Genomic DNA, 14,701 nt, shown 5'->3' with positions numbered 1-14,701 from the left:
AGCCCTTAATAATCAAGCTAGCATATGTGTATGTATAATGTTCAGGCCGGTAAAGGAACTTTGAGAGTTAGGTAAAGGGACTGGTTTAAGCCATTTCTCTTTATTTGTTTTATCACTAAAATAATTTTTGCTCGATTTTTTTTTTTTTTTTTTTTTTTTTTTTTTTTTTTGTAGCTGTTCATGTTCAGGTCTTCTGAAGTAACGTGGCCCAATATTTAAGTCCAGTCATGTGTTTGCTTTTTGGTTTAATTGTTTAAATATTGTTAGCATTCATCTGTCCCATTCAGACATTTTTGCCTGCATGATTTGTGGAAAATGCAGCTGATAAACTCTGCATTATCTCTTCTGGGGAAAATAGACACATATCATCAAAACATCATTGTGCTGCCATAAAGTGATGCTCTGCTGGAATTATTTGGTAATCCTGGTGCTCCAAATTGGCATAGGTGGAGGAGATTTCTAATCAATTTGTACTATTTTATTTTGTACTACTGTCTCTAACCTGCACAAAATAATCAACCCATATTTTATTTTGGTGGGTCAAACTGACAGCACACTTTAAACCGGTTATGAAGCATTAATCGTTGAAGTGGCAGATCAGAGATTTTTCTCACAGATGATGATCACTGACAAGTTCATTTGTGAAACCAACAAAAGATGATGCCATCAATCTCTCATTCAGTCGATTTTCCAAAAGACCATGAAATCATTTTATTAGTAATTGCTTATATTACATAATAACCACAACAATTTTGTTTACATGCATGTTTTAGATTTTATTCTTTCAGCTTGGGTATTTTTTTTAACTGCCAACAGGTGAGCTCTAAAGGTAAAGTCATCTTCATGTCCTGGGGGTGGGAAGTGAGCCCTTATCCAGCTGACTGCACACGAGGGTATCACAGCCCTGGTATCTTTGCCTAAATAGTCCTGACACCATCTCACAGATTGTCTATAGGCTATATGTCTATGCTGTTGCTTGTATTGGGACCAAGCAACCTGCAATGTCCAAACATTTAGACACACCGCTTCCATGCCAGGTTGGTCTGTGTCAGGGGTTTCTCCATCCATCTCCTCTCTGGCTTCTTCCATCTTAGCAACAACCAAGTCGATTTTCTGGCAACAGATGCACTCTCTCACAGAATCCATTATTGGCAGTGAGAACAGGAACACCTAAAAAATAAGATTGATTAATTGTATATTTGTATATGAATTACACACCATAACTGATTTGCTAAATTCACTATTAATGCATTTATGGTAAGTTGGAAATGGATTTACATTAAGGAAATCTTTAGGCCTCAATATTACTCAGTGTATATTTTTGATATATTATTATTTTTGACTTTTGTTATGCTAGTATGTAGGTAGGCTAAATATAATTATATGTACCGATACTGTTTATAAATTGTTGTCAAGTGATTCTTTATGATAAGTAGCACGTCATCATTGGGCCTAACTAGGCCATGGCATAAATTCATTTTTAGCTGTGAATACATGCTCATTCATTGTAGTGATACATTTTGTCCTCACCTCTTCATTTAAGATAAGATAAGATGGACGGCTCAGTAAAAGTGACAAAAGTTGGAAAAAGACCGATTATCTTGGCGTTTAAAATAACACAAAACAGCACAAGAAGACCTCGTTTATTTATTTTTATTTTATAATTTTGTAAACAGCTGCCGATTAAACTGAAGGTTACAACCTTGACACGATTATATGCGTTGTTTTACCTAAAAATCAATTATACGAGCCGTGAAAACGGCAGCAATGCGCGCTCCCGACAAAGGGAGGGGGGAAAACAGATTTTCACAGGGGAACTGAATTTCGCACAACACCGGCATTTTATCCATTAAATATCTATGGTGCCTAAAAGAAAATGATGTCAACATACGAATAAATATTTGAACTGCGTAGTTAAAAGAAAAAACGTGTCCTACCATTCATCTAATCTCCCGACATCTAATCTCCACTCCTTGTCCGATTCGGAAGGCTGTAGTTCGTCCGCTGCCTTCTCTTCATCTGAAACGTCTGGGTCCAACATGTGAGGCTCGAGAAACAAACATTCTTCCTCCGACACATCAGAATCGTCACCTGGTAGGAATCGCTCGGTTGAAGTCGAAATTTCACTTTCAGACTTCTTGTCGTCGAGTCGTCGTAGTGCAGTAATCCGCCATGTTCAGATGAACGTTCACGACATGACGTCACCACTTCCGGGTTGGAGGGCGCATGAAAAGTTATCAGAATCTTTAACGATTTTCTCTTAAATGTGAATTTTTTTTTTTAAAAATTCGGTGGTATATTTATTTTTTCATATTTTGCTATATATATACGGAAGTTTAAGTCAAACTGATGGACACTTCATAACCGGTTTAAGTTCCGGGTCAAAGGTGAACTCGGATCTCCTCCATTGCTGTTGCTGCTGTCGCTGTGGCTAGCTGCTTGTGTTGGCGTTTTCCAAAATTGCTGAAGAAGATTGCTGAATCGGGCCTAATTAACACAGACGAAGAATTACATTGGGTGTTTTCTGGCAACCACTCGACAGTCAGGGTTTTTTTTCCACCTCCTGTTTGAACCCAGGATGGCGAGCTACCGGATCCCTGCAGCTTTGCGGTAGGACTCAATTGAACCAAACTATTTAATTTTATTACCTTGCATCATAGACCAAAAAAAAGTCGGATTATTGATTGATGGACCATTAATCCCCTGCAAACAAAAGAAAGGACTTGAATAAGAGAAAAAAACTTGGTGTTATCAGGGTTTATTTATTTATTTTTGTTGTTTTCCTGTTGTGTTTTTTGTTTATACTTATAGGAAAATGTTAATATTATTATCGAATACCTCCCTAAATATATGCAAGAATATAAGTTTGAATACAATACTTTAAAGTTACAACCTGTTGGTATTTTATTCACACACACGGGCTCCTCAGCCGAACCTTTCTGTTTGCCTATTATCGTATTTGGCCACAGTCAGGCGCCTAGCCTTAATTAGCGTTACACGTGGCGAGCTAGCCAGGAGCCTGTGGGTGTGAATGTTTTCTGGGTTACTCATTTACATTTTGAACATTTATTTTCGTCTTGGGGAAGAAAATCTTGAGTAAAATATTCAAAATAAAAGATGGATTTTGTTGCGCAATCCGGTATAAATGCTTCCAGCGCAACCTTCCAGCGCTGCACGTCACCAGACGAATCACAGAGAGCCTGTCATCACCTGCAGCTGATTTGGTCAAAGGGTTGAGCCCCAACACATTACTAACGGTTTTGCTAAATCTACTGGATTCTGCCTTTGGAACAGTGCAGGACGGTGAAGAATTGTATGCCCAATACCTTAACATTCTCCAGAATCCAGGAGAACAACCGTCCACTTACCTTCAAAGGCTTCTGCTCACTGTCAACACTGTTGTGAAGCAAGGAGGAATTTCACCTGCCGACATTAATAAACATCTACCGAAACAGTTTGTCGTGGGTGTTGGGGCAACACTGTCATAACCAAGTTACAGCTGGAACAAAATAAAGATAACCCACCATCTTTCTCTGATTTGTTTTTGCTACTGAGGACAGAAGAAGATAGACAGCAAGCTAAAGAATCACTTATGAAAAAGCACATTGGCACATCAAAACAGAAACTCCACATCCAGTCCCAAAGTGCCTCTCCTTGTGGACATTTTACGTCGAATGAAGAGCTGAAAGGAATGAAAAGACAAGTTCAGAAAATACAGCAGCAAATGTCTCAACTTCTGTCCAGGAAGAGTCCAGCTGAATTCAAGTCCATGTCAAGACAGAACAAATCACACTCTCCTTCACCTTAGTTAAAAACTAAGCCCAAGCCTTGGTACTGTTTTAGTTGTGGAGAAGATAGCCATCTTTCCTTCTCCTGCACAAATAAAGCAAACCCCAGTCTTGTTGAGCAGAAAAAGAAACTTTTACGCCAAAAGCAGCAAGCATGGGATGCCAAGAATTCAAAATCATTAAACTAGAGACGGCTTCACAGAGAAGCTGTGTATATGAACAGTTCTAAAGAACGCAAGATAAGAACACTGCCACGAGGTCTTCGGCACAAAGAGCCCAGGTCAAGTCCAAATAAAAGGAGATCAGTCCAACTGCCTCCTTGATTCCAGCTCACAGGTTACCACCATCCCCTACTCTTTCTGCAATACTTACCTCACGGATCATGAAATCAAACAAATAAACAATCTGTTGGAAATAGAAGGAGCAAATGGACAAACAGTGCCTTACCTGGGATATGTAGAGGTCAACATAACCTTCCCGCCTGAAGTTTCTGGTTTACCTGTTGAAGTCAACACACTTGCTCTTGTAGTGCCTGATATTAAACCATCTCAACATTTGGTTCTAATTGGCACCAACACCCTAGATGTGGCTTAAAGCAAACATTTTGATACTCATCCTGACCAGTCATTTCAACCTATACTCTCTGGTTATATAGCAGTGTACAACATCCTCCAACACCGCTACATTCAGAGTTCGGATGACCACACTGCAACTGTCACCCTGCAGTATAATCAGCCTCAAATCATCACTGCTGGCCAAACCACAGTTGTAGAAGGATGCTTAGATTCAAGACTATGGTAAGATGAAAAACAACTCCTCCTTGAACATCCAAGTTCATATGGCCTCCCTGGTGGGCTCATGGTGAAAACCTGCCTCATTGACTTGCCTCAACACCGGCCTTGCCATCTGCCAGTTGTAAGCAATGAGTTTGAGCATGAGATTCATTTTCCAGCAGGGGCAGTCATAGCAGAAATCAGCACTTTTTAGAGTGTAATCTAACAAGAGCAAAAAGTCCAGAATTAAACCCAGTCTACAGAGTCTCTACAACCAGTATTCCTGAGGTGTTTGCAAAGCACGACCTGGACTTTGGCCGGACAGACAAAATTAAACATCAAATTAAGTTGTCTGATCCCACTCTTTTTAAACAAAGGCCAAGACCAATCCACCCTCAGGATGTCGACGCTGTAAGAAAGCACTTGCGAGAACTTTCTGAATCAGGAGTCATACGAGAGCTCAGCTGTGGATCTGAGCTCCACAGCTGAGCTCACAGCTGAGCTGTGGAGGTGGTCAGCAGCACCAAGTTCCTGGGGGTGCACATCACGGACAACCTCACCTGGTCTGTGAACACCACATCACTGGTGAAGAGGGCACAGAAGGATGAGGAGAGCCCACTTGCCCCCGCCCATCCTCACGACCTTCTACAGAAGCACCATAGAGAGTATTCTGACCAGCTGTCTCTCTGTGTGGTGTGGAGGCTGCAGTGCCTCCGACTGGAAGAACGTGAGGAGAGTGGTGAGGATAGCAGAAGGGATCATCGGGGCTCCTCTTTCCTCCATCAAGGACATCTCATCTCAGCGCTGTGTGTCCCGTAACATCATCAGAGACCCCTCACACCCCCACCATGGACTGTTCTCCCTGCTGCCTTCTGGGAAGAGGTTCCATAGCATCCGCTGCAGGTCCACCAGGTTCTGCAAAAGCTTTTTCCCTGTTGCCATCAGACTGTTGAACTGCTGAACTATAAACTGGACTCTGCACCACACTCGCATATTTGCACATTTGCATCATTGCATCTCTATCTAGCATTACAAATGCTGCCGAACTCAGTTTCTAAAATGCATTCTCGCACAAATCATTTCTGCACATACAAATGGTTTTTAAAAATACTCACCTGTACACTGTGATCGCACACTGTCTCTTTCTCCTGTATTGTTTACATTTCAATTGTTTTACTGTTAAATCACTGCTGCACTTTATCCTGTAATTTTATCCTGTAATTTACTTTATCCTGTAATTTACTGTAATTTTCAAGCTGTATGCAAACGGAATTTCGTTCTGTACGCACTCTGTGCATACAAAATGACAAATAAAGTTGTCTAAGTCTAAGTCTAAGAGAGTCTGATTCACCATTTGCTTCTCCAATTGTGGTTGTGTGGCAGTATGCCCTGTGGGCTCTGAACGCACCACACAAGTGCCTGACTCTAATTGGTTGTGGCGCTGTCTGCATATAAAGGGTCCTCCCTCACCTGGTAGACAACACGTTGTCCTTCCGGTTCAGACTTCACTGTTTGCTGGCGCTATACGACTGATGCGCTTAAACACTAATTGCAGATCAAGCCTTCCTTCTGGTAAGAAGCTTCTTACATCCTCAATATTTGTTAGCCTGACTTTAGCTCAGATTTACCTGTAACATCTAGGTGACTCGTACAAGCTGCCTGTTTCTTCTCCCTGCCAGAGGCATAACTCGTCAAGCTCAGTGGTAAGCGAAAGCTCAAAGTACGTATGCTTCCAAATTCTATTTTTGACATGCATGTTTGGTAGACGCTGCTGTTTGTCCTGGACCGGCTGCTCGCCCATACTCTGTTGTTCCTGGTTGACGGTCCGTCCGCCTGGGACCTGGTTATCCGCTGACGGCTGCCTACCCGTCGCCCTGGTCGTCGACTTCGTGCCCGCTGTCCTGGTCGGCGTAAGCTGGCTTTTGACCCTCGTCCGGTGCGGCTGATTCGGGCTGGTTTGTGACCAGCTCATCCTGACCCTTCTAGCGCTGCTCTGGGCGGCGGCTGTTAGTCTCAGGACGGACTCCTAACTTGGACTGCTGCGGCTTGATTCCTGTGGACTGAACGGTATAACCGTGAAATATATGTAATTTGAATGTCGCTTTTATTTTGACAGGAACGTCCAGCCCGTGGTGTTGGTGGTGGTACTTTCTTTGGTTTGGTGCACGATTTCTTTTTCTTTGTTTGCTGTGTTTTCTTTGTAGGTCACTGCCAGCTTCGCGTTGAGCCGTAAATGTCATTTTAATGTGTGAGTGATTTTAAATTAATATATTTCGGACTAGAAAATTGAAATAAATAAACTGATTGGATTTTGTGGAATTGTCTCACGCCTCATATGTAGCGGGCCTGTGTGCCTTAAGGGTAACTTTACCATATTATTAAATCAGTGGTCTTAAAATTCAAGCTGCCAATCGGGAAAGCATAGGTGCCGTCACATTCGTATGCAAGAGAACGGCAGTATACGTTTGTCCGTTTTGTCCAAGGATATTCAGCCATAGTTAAGCCATTGCATGACCTGACTGCGGGTTATCCGCCATCCCAGAATAGACTGAGATTAACTGTAAAATCAGAGGATTACCTGAACCCCAAAGCACCATTTGGAGGACGGTGGACATCAGTGTGCCAGCAGGCCTTTGAAACCATCATTGAGAAACTAACATCTGTGCCTGTACTGGCATTTGCTGATCCACAAAAGCCCTACACACTCCACACCGACGCCAGTTCCACCGGTCTTGGTGCGGTGTTGCATCAGGAGCAGAACAGAAAGAACATAGTTGTGTCATATACCAGCAGAGGTCTCTCGCGAAGTGAGTCCAAATACCCTGCTCTTAAATTAGAGTTTCTCACTCTAAAATGGGTGGTGACGGAGAAATTTAATGATTATGTCTACGGTGCTCAGTTCACAGTTGTCACAGACAGCAATCCGCTCAGCAAAACTCAATGCTACCAGTTACAGATGGCTTTCAGCTATGTCTCCTTTCACATTTAAAATCATCTACAGAGCTGGAAAGCAGAACATAGATGCTGATGGATTTTCTCGGCGACCTCATGGTGAGCTGTCTGATGATCCAACCTCCAGGAAGGAACATGAACGAATTGAAATTATGTTTCCATCGACCAGCACATCATTGCAGCGGTTTTTGCTTGTCACATGGTGTACAGCGCAGGTGTACATCTTGACCATGCTCTGGTGTTGTATATGTCCGCAAGTCATGTCAACAGTCTACCTGACAGTTTTACTGACGATGAACAATTCAGCTCCTCTTTACTTCCTCGATTCTCAGCAGATGACATCGCAGCCAAGCAGCGTGATGACCCTGTTATGCACCATGTCATAGCTCAGCCTGAACGAGGAGAGTCACCATCACCATTCGTGAGGGAAGAACTTCCTGAACTGCCCCTTCTTCTGTGAGAAGTAAACAAGATGGAGCTCCAAAACAACCTTCTTGTTAGGAGGAGACGAGTGGGAAGTGAACAAACATATCAACTAGTTGATATCCCAAATACTAGTTGATATTCAAAAAACCACTCCATACCATCCAAGAGGAAATCCGCCAAACGCTTTAATCGAACACTGCTGGACATGCTGGGAATGTTAACTGAAAAGGCAAAAACTCATTGAAGAGACTTTTTAAAACCACCAGCGCATGTATACAGTTGCACGAAAAACGATGTTACAGGATACTCACCATATGAGCTGATGTTCAGACGCCAACCTCGCCTACCAGTGGACTTAGCCTTTGGACTGCCATTAAGTAAGGATGGATTTACCTCCCACACACACATGTGCAGAAGTTAAAATCCCACCTGGAGGAAAGTTACAAACTGACCAGTAGGAACTCAGCTAAGGTGACGAAACATAACAAGACCCGATTCGACCAAAAATTACTGCATCAGAAGTGGACATTGGAGACAGATTTTTGCTGTGGAACGTGCGAATAAGAGGGAAACACAAGCTCGCATATAAGTGGGAGTCGTCTGTGTATATTGTTGTGAAGAAAGCCGGCAATCTTCCTGTGTACACAGTCAGACCAGAATCTCACAATCTCCAGTACCTGTCACTGAAGAGGACAGTGATGCTGAGAAAGATGAACCTAAACCTGTGGAAGGGGAACCCACAACTATTAAATGGGAACAACTAGCAATGGACAGTGAGGAACCTTATATTGACTCTGAACAAATCAATCCTGCAGAGGTCTCCAGAGTTGAAGGAAATCTCTCTCCAGATCCTGATACTCTGGAGTCTGACAAAGCAGGACTTGATACACAAGAGCCCACCGTGCCAGACATTTCCAGCTATGCTGAAGAACCTCATTCACCAGTGGAATCAGTAGCTGTGGATACTGAGGACCAACCCCTGAGACGTTCCAGCCGCACAAGAAATCCATGTGAGCGGCTGCAGTATACTAAACCTGGTACACCATTATTGAAAAGCATCCAGACTTTGCACCGTGGGTTGAGTTCTGCTTTCTTCTTCGCCCTCCAAGAAGATGAAGAAGAACAAGTTGATTGCTCCATATCCCAGACAGCCACCTATTTGCTGCCAGCCTGGTACATGTACGAGGACGTACATGGGATCAGGAGGGGACAGTGTAACCTACACAAAATAATCAACCCGTATTTTATTTTGGCGGGTCAAACTGACAGCACACTTTAAGTTATGGGTCAAAGGTGAACTCGAATCTCCTCCATTGCTGTTCCTGCTGTTGCTGTGGCTAGCTGCTTGTGTTGGCGTTTTCCAAAATCGCTGAAGAATATTGCTGAATCGGGCCTAATTAACATAGATGAAGGATTACGTTGGGTGTTTTCTGGCAACCACTTGTCCAACTAAAAAAATCCAACAGCCTTCCAATGTAAGTTGATTTCACACTCCTTAGAATAAATGAACTAATGAAATGAGTTCAAGGAGACGTCATTTCATTTAAATGTATAAGTTTTTATTTTTCTGCCACACAATGACCATTTTGATTTAATTGTCCTATTAATGCTCTAAAACCTCACCAAACTTTTGTGTGTATGGGAAACACGTGTTCCTTGTTGGAGTCTAGAAAGGTTGATCCACTGCATTTAGTTCTGCCAAAACCAAGACAAAGCTCATCTCAAAATCAGAATCAGAAACAAGTTTATTGCCAAGTAGGTTTGCACTTACAAGGAATTTGACTTGGTGTTGATGGTGCAGACACAATATATATATATATATATATATATATATATATATATATATATATATATATATATATATATATATATATATATATTAGTGCTGTCAAACGATTAAAAATTTTAATCGCGATTAATCGCATAATGTCGATAGTTAACTCGAGATTAATCGCAATTAATCGCATATTTTATCCTTTTATTTCTGAAAGTGTAATAGCCTGTTTGAGCATTTTAATGTGCAATTTTGCAATAAATGACACTAATAAAATACATGCTTGTACAAAACATATTTTTATGTTATTTTTCAAGCACTTTTCAGAATTGGAATGAAAACATCCTGGTGCCAAATGTTAAACTCTGGACTATAATGGCTAAATGACTAATTATGACGCCCTGATGTTTACACCATGTGTAAACAAATGTGTAAATAAATACCTGTTTTCATGCCGATATATTTTTTTTGCCTCTTAAACAAAGCTAGACATGGTATTATGCATAAACATATAAATTAATAAAAATTGTACATTTCAATAAAGTCATATGTTTTGTTCATTTCTTCACTCTCTCTCACACATCTAATTCTGAGCTTTCACACCAACAACAATAATCTCTTTGAATATTTTTGCTTGCTGTTTCTATCCATATTCATAGAGTTTAAGCCTGGAAAAAGGTTTTAAATTTCCAGGTCATTCCAGTCTTTGCTTGCAACTGGCCAGGAGCTTAATACCCTGAATGAGACTGTTTAGGAACTGTTTAGTAACTCCAGGTCCTTCGTTTGGCAATGTGATTCAGCCTTAGTTTGTCAAATACAGAGAAAACAAATTAATAAGCATTAAAGTACGGTTTATGGGTTGGGTTTCTGCAATGTTATCAACGTGTAAAAACTCATCTTCAGAACCAATGTCTGATAAAATGGTGATCTGCACCATGTAATCTACTTTCAGCAGTTATCACCGGTTATTGCACCGTAAACTGCAGAAAATACGTGCAGAGTTGCTCTGTCTGCCTTTACTACCGACGGCTCCTATGGCGGAGGGATAGTTCAGCTGGATACAAAGTCTGGGCAGTGCAGGCAGGTCTCATAATAACCCCTATTTCGTCACTTATTTTAGAGCCCAAATAAGCGATTTCACTTTCAGAAACCTGCCCAAAAAAAACCGCAACCCGTGACTCATGAAATTTAGAAGCGCTTTTAGAAAAAAGAAGCCCAAAGTCGCATGTGTCCGAGGGTAAAAGAAACCCTTCGGGGCGGGTGTGTTTTGCTACAGTTTTCTAGCACTCTTGAAACTACGCAAAGCGCCGAGGGTAAAAGAAACACAGTCCGGAGAGCGCGGCGGGGGGAAAAACATTAGGGAACGGTGTGTGTGTTTTGACGCGCAATTAACGGCGAGAGAAAAATTGTCGGCGTTAAAATGGGTTTGCGCTAATTCAATTCAATTCAATTCAATTCAATTTTATTTATATAGCGCCAAATCATGAAACATGTCATCTCAAGGCACTTTACAAAGTCAAGTTCAATCATATTATACAGATTGGGTCAGATTATACAGATTGGTCAAAAATGTCCTATATAAGGAAACCAGTTGATTGCATCAAAGTCCCGACAAGCAGCAGTCACTCCTGGGGAACCGTAGAGCCACAGGAAGAGTCATCTGCATTGTACATGGCTTTGCTGCAATCCCTCATACTGAGCAAGCATGAAGCGACAGTGGGAAGAAAAACTCCCCATTAACGGGAAGGAAAACCTCCGGCAGAACCGGGCTCAGTATGAACGGTCATCTGCCTCGACCGACTGGGGTTACAGAAGACAGAGCAGAGACACAACAAGAGACAAAAAGGCACACATTGATCTAGTAATCTGTTCTACATTAGATGGTAGTAGCAGGTGATCTGTCCTCCCTGGATGATTTCACAGTCAACAGAACGTCAAACCAGGTGTACCTACTATGAAGAAAAAAGAGAGAGAACAAAAAGTTAAAAGCTGAAATGACAACAGTAATTTCAATGTAATGCAATGCAAATCTGGAGAACAGTAGAAATCAGTAGAGTGAGAAAAATAGACCCTGATGTCCTCCAGCAGCCTAAGCCTATAGCAGCAAAACTATAAAGGTAGCTCAGAGTAACATGAGCCACTCTAGTTATAAGCTTTGTCAAAAAGGAATGTTTTAAGATTAGTCTTAAAATTAGACAGGGTGTCTGCTTCACGGACCAAAACTGGGTATATATATATATATATATATATATATATATATATATATATATATATATATATATATATATATATATATACTACCGTTCAAAAGTTTGGGGTCACATTGAAATGTCCTTATTTTTGAAGGAAAAGCACTGTACTTTTCAATGAAGATAACTTTAAACTAGTCTTAACTGTAAAGAAATACATTCTATACATTGCTAATGTGGTAAATGACTATTCTAGCTGCAAATGTCTGGTTTTTGGTGCAATATCTACGTAGGTGTATAGAGGCCCATTTCCAGCAACTATCACTCCAGTGTTCTAATGGTACAATGTGTTTGCTCATTGGCTCAGAAGGCTAATTGATGATTAGAAAGCCCTTGTTCAATCATGTTCACACATCTGAAAACAGTTTAGCTCGTTACAGAAGCTACAAAACTGACCTTCCTTTGAGCAGATTGAGTTTCTGGAGCATCACATTTGTGGGGTCAATTAAACCCTCAAAATGGCCAGAAAAAGAGAACTTTCATCTGAAACTCGACAGTCTATTCTTGTTCTTAGAAATGAAGGCTATTCCATGATTTCCTACAACGGTGTGTACTACTCCCTTCAGAGGACAGCACAAACAGGCTCTAACCAGAGTAGAAAAAGAAGTGGGAGGCCGCGTTGCACAACTGAGCAAGAAGATAAGTACATTAGAGTCTCTGGTTTGAGAAACAGACGCCTCACAGGTCCCCAACTGGCATCTTCATTAAATAGTACCCGCAAAACACCAGCGTCAACATTTACAGTGAAGAGGCGGCTGCAGGGTTCTGGGCTTCAGGGCAGAGTGGCAAAGAAAAAGCCATATCTGAGACTGGCCAAAAGAAGAAAAAGATTAAGATGGGCAAAAGAACACAGACATTGGACAGAGGAAGACTGGAAAAAAGTGTTGTGGACGGATGAATCCAAGTTTGAGGTGTTTGGATCACAAAGAAGAACGCTTGTGAGACGCAGAACAAATAAAAAGATGCTGGAAGAATGCCTGACACCATCTGTTAAGCATGGTGGAGGTAATGTGATGGTCTGGGGTTGCTTTGGTGCTGGTAAGGTGGGAGATTTGTACAGGGTAAAAGGGATTCTGAATAAGGAAGGCTATCACTCCATTTTGCAACGCCATGCCATACCCAGTGGACAGCGCTTGATTGGAGCCAATTTCATCCTACAACAGGACAATGACCCTAAACACACCTCCAAATTGTGCAAGAACTATTTAGAGCAGAAGCAGGCAGCTGGTATTCTATCGGTAATGGAGTGGCCAGCGCAGTCACCAGATCTGAACCCCATGGAGCTGTTGTAGGAGCAGCTTGACCGTATGGTACGCAAGAAGTGCCCATCCAACCAATCCAACTTGTGGGAGCTGCTTCTGGAAGCGTGGGGTGCAATTTCTCCAGATTACCTCAACAAATTAACAGCTAGAATACCAAAGGTCTGCAATGCTGTAATTGCTGCAAATGGAGGATTCTTTGACGAAAGCAAAGTTTGATGTAAAAAAAATCTTATTTCAAATACAAATCATTATTTCTAACCTTGTCAATGTCTTGACTATTTTCTATTCATTTCACAACGTATGGTGGTGAATAAGTGTGACTTTTCATGGAAAACACAAAATTGTTTGGGTGACCCCAAACTTTTGAACGGTAGTGTATATATATACAGAATCTAGAGCTATATACACAGTAGACTTTGTTAATGTAACGCAGAAGGTCTGGAGATGCTACATTGGTGTAGCTTGTCCTGAACGGGGAGAGAGGCAGTGTCCAGGGTCACGGGCGGCTCTTGGCCTTGTTGATAAGGCTGGTAGCAGATGGGAAGAAACTGTTGTTGTGGCGTGAGGTTCTGGTCCTGATGGACCGCAGCCTCCTGCCAGAGGGAAGTGACTGAAATAGTCTGTGACTGGGGTGAAGGGATCAGCCACAATCTTCCTGCACGCCTCAGAGTCCTGGAGGCGTACAGGTCCTGGAGAGATGGAAGATTGCAGCCAATCACCTTCTCTGCAGACCTGATGACACGCTGCAGTCTGCCCTTGTCCTTAGCGGTGGCACCAGCGTACCAGATGGTGATGGAGGAGGTGAGGATGGACTCAATGATGGAGGAGTAGAACTGCACCATCATTGTCCTTGGCAGGTTGAATTTCTTCAGCTGCCTTCTTCAGGAAGTACATCCTCTGCTGGGCTTTCTTGGTGAGGGAGTTGATGTTCAGCTCCCACTTTAGGTCCTGGGAGATGATAGTTCCCAGGAAGCAGAAAGACTCCACAGTGTCAATGGTGGAGTCACAGAGGGTGATGGGGGTAGCTGGGGCTGAGTTCTTCCTGAAGTCCACAACCATCTCCACTGTTTTAACAGCAGAGTCTTGTCCTGAGGAGGTAGCTCTCCTGTGTTGAGCCATGCGTCTGTGGAGAGGTTGTTTGGTTTCTCCAATATAAAGATCAGAACATTCCTCACTGACTGAACTGCAGACACCACTCCGCTCATCTTAGGTTTGGGGGTTTTGTCCTTGGGATGCACCAGCCTCTGTCTGAGGGTCCTGTTTGCTTTGAAATGTTCTGGGATTTTGTGTTTGGAGAAAATCCTCTTGAGTTTTTCAGAGACTCCAGCAACATATGGGATGACGATGTTTCTGCGTTTATTCTTCTCACCATTATGTTCTGCAGCGGGTCTTTTGGATTTTCTTGCTGATTTGACAAAAGCCCAGTTAGGGTAGCCACAGGTTTGGAGGGCATCTCTGATGTGTTTCTGTTCCTTGT

Source organism: Fundulus heteroclitus, unplaced genomic scaffold, assembly GCF_011125445.2.
Source record: "Fundulus heteroclitus isolate FHET01 unplaced genomic scaffold, MU-UCD_Fhet_4.1 scaffold_68, whole genome shotgun sequence".
NCBI classification, from domain to species: Eukaryota; Metazoa; Chordata; class Actinopteri; order Cyprinodontiformes; family Fundulidae; genus Fundulus; species Fundulus heteroclitus.
Note: the sequence above shows the minus strand (reverse complement) of the source record.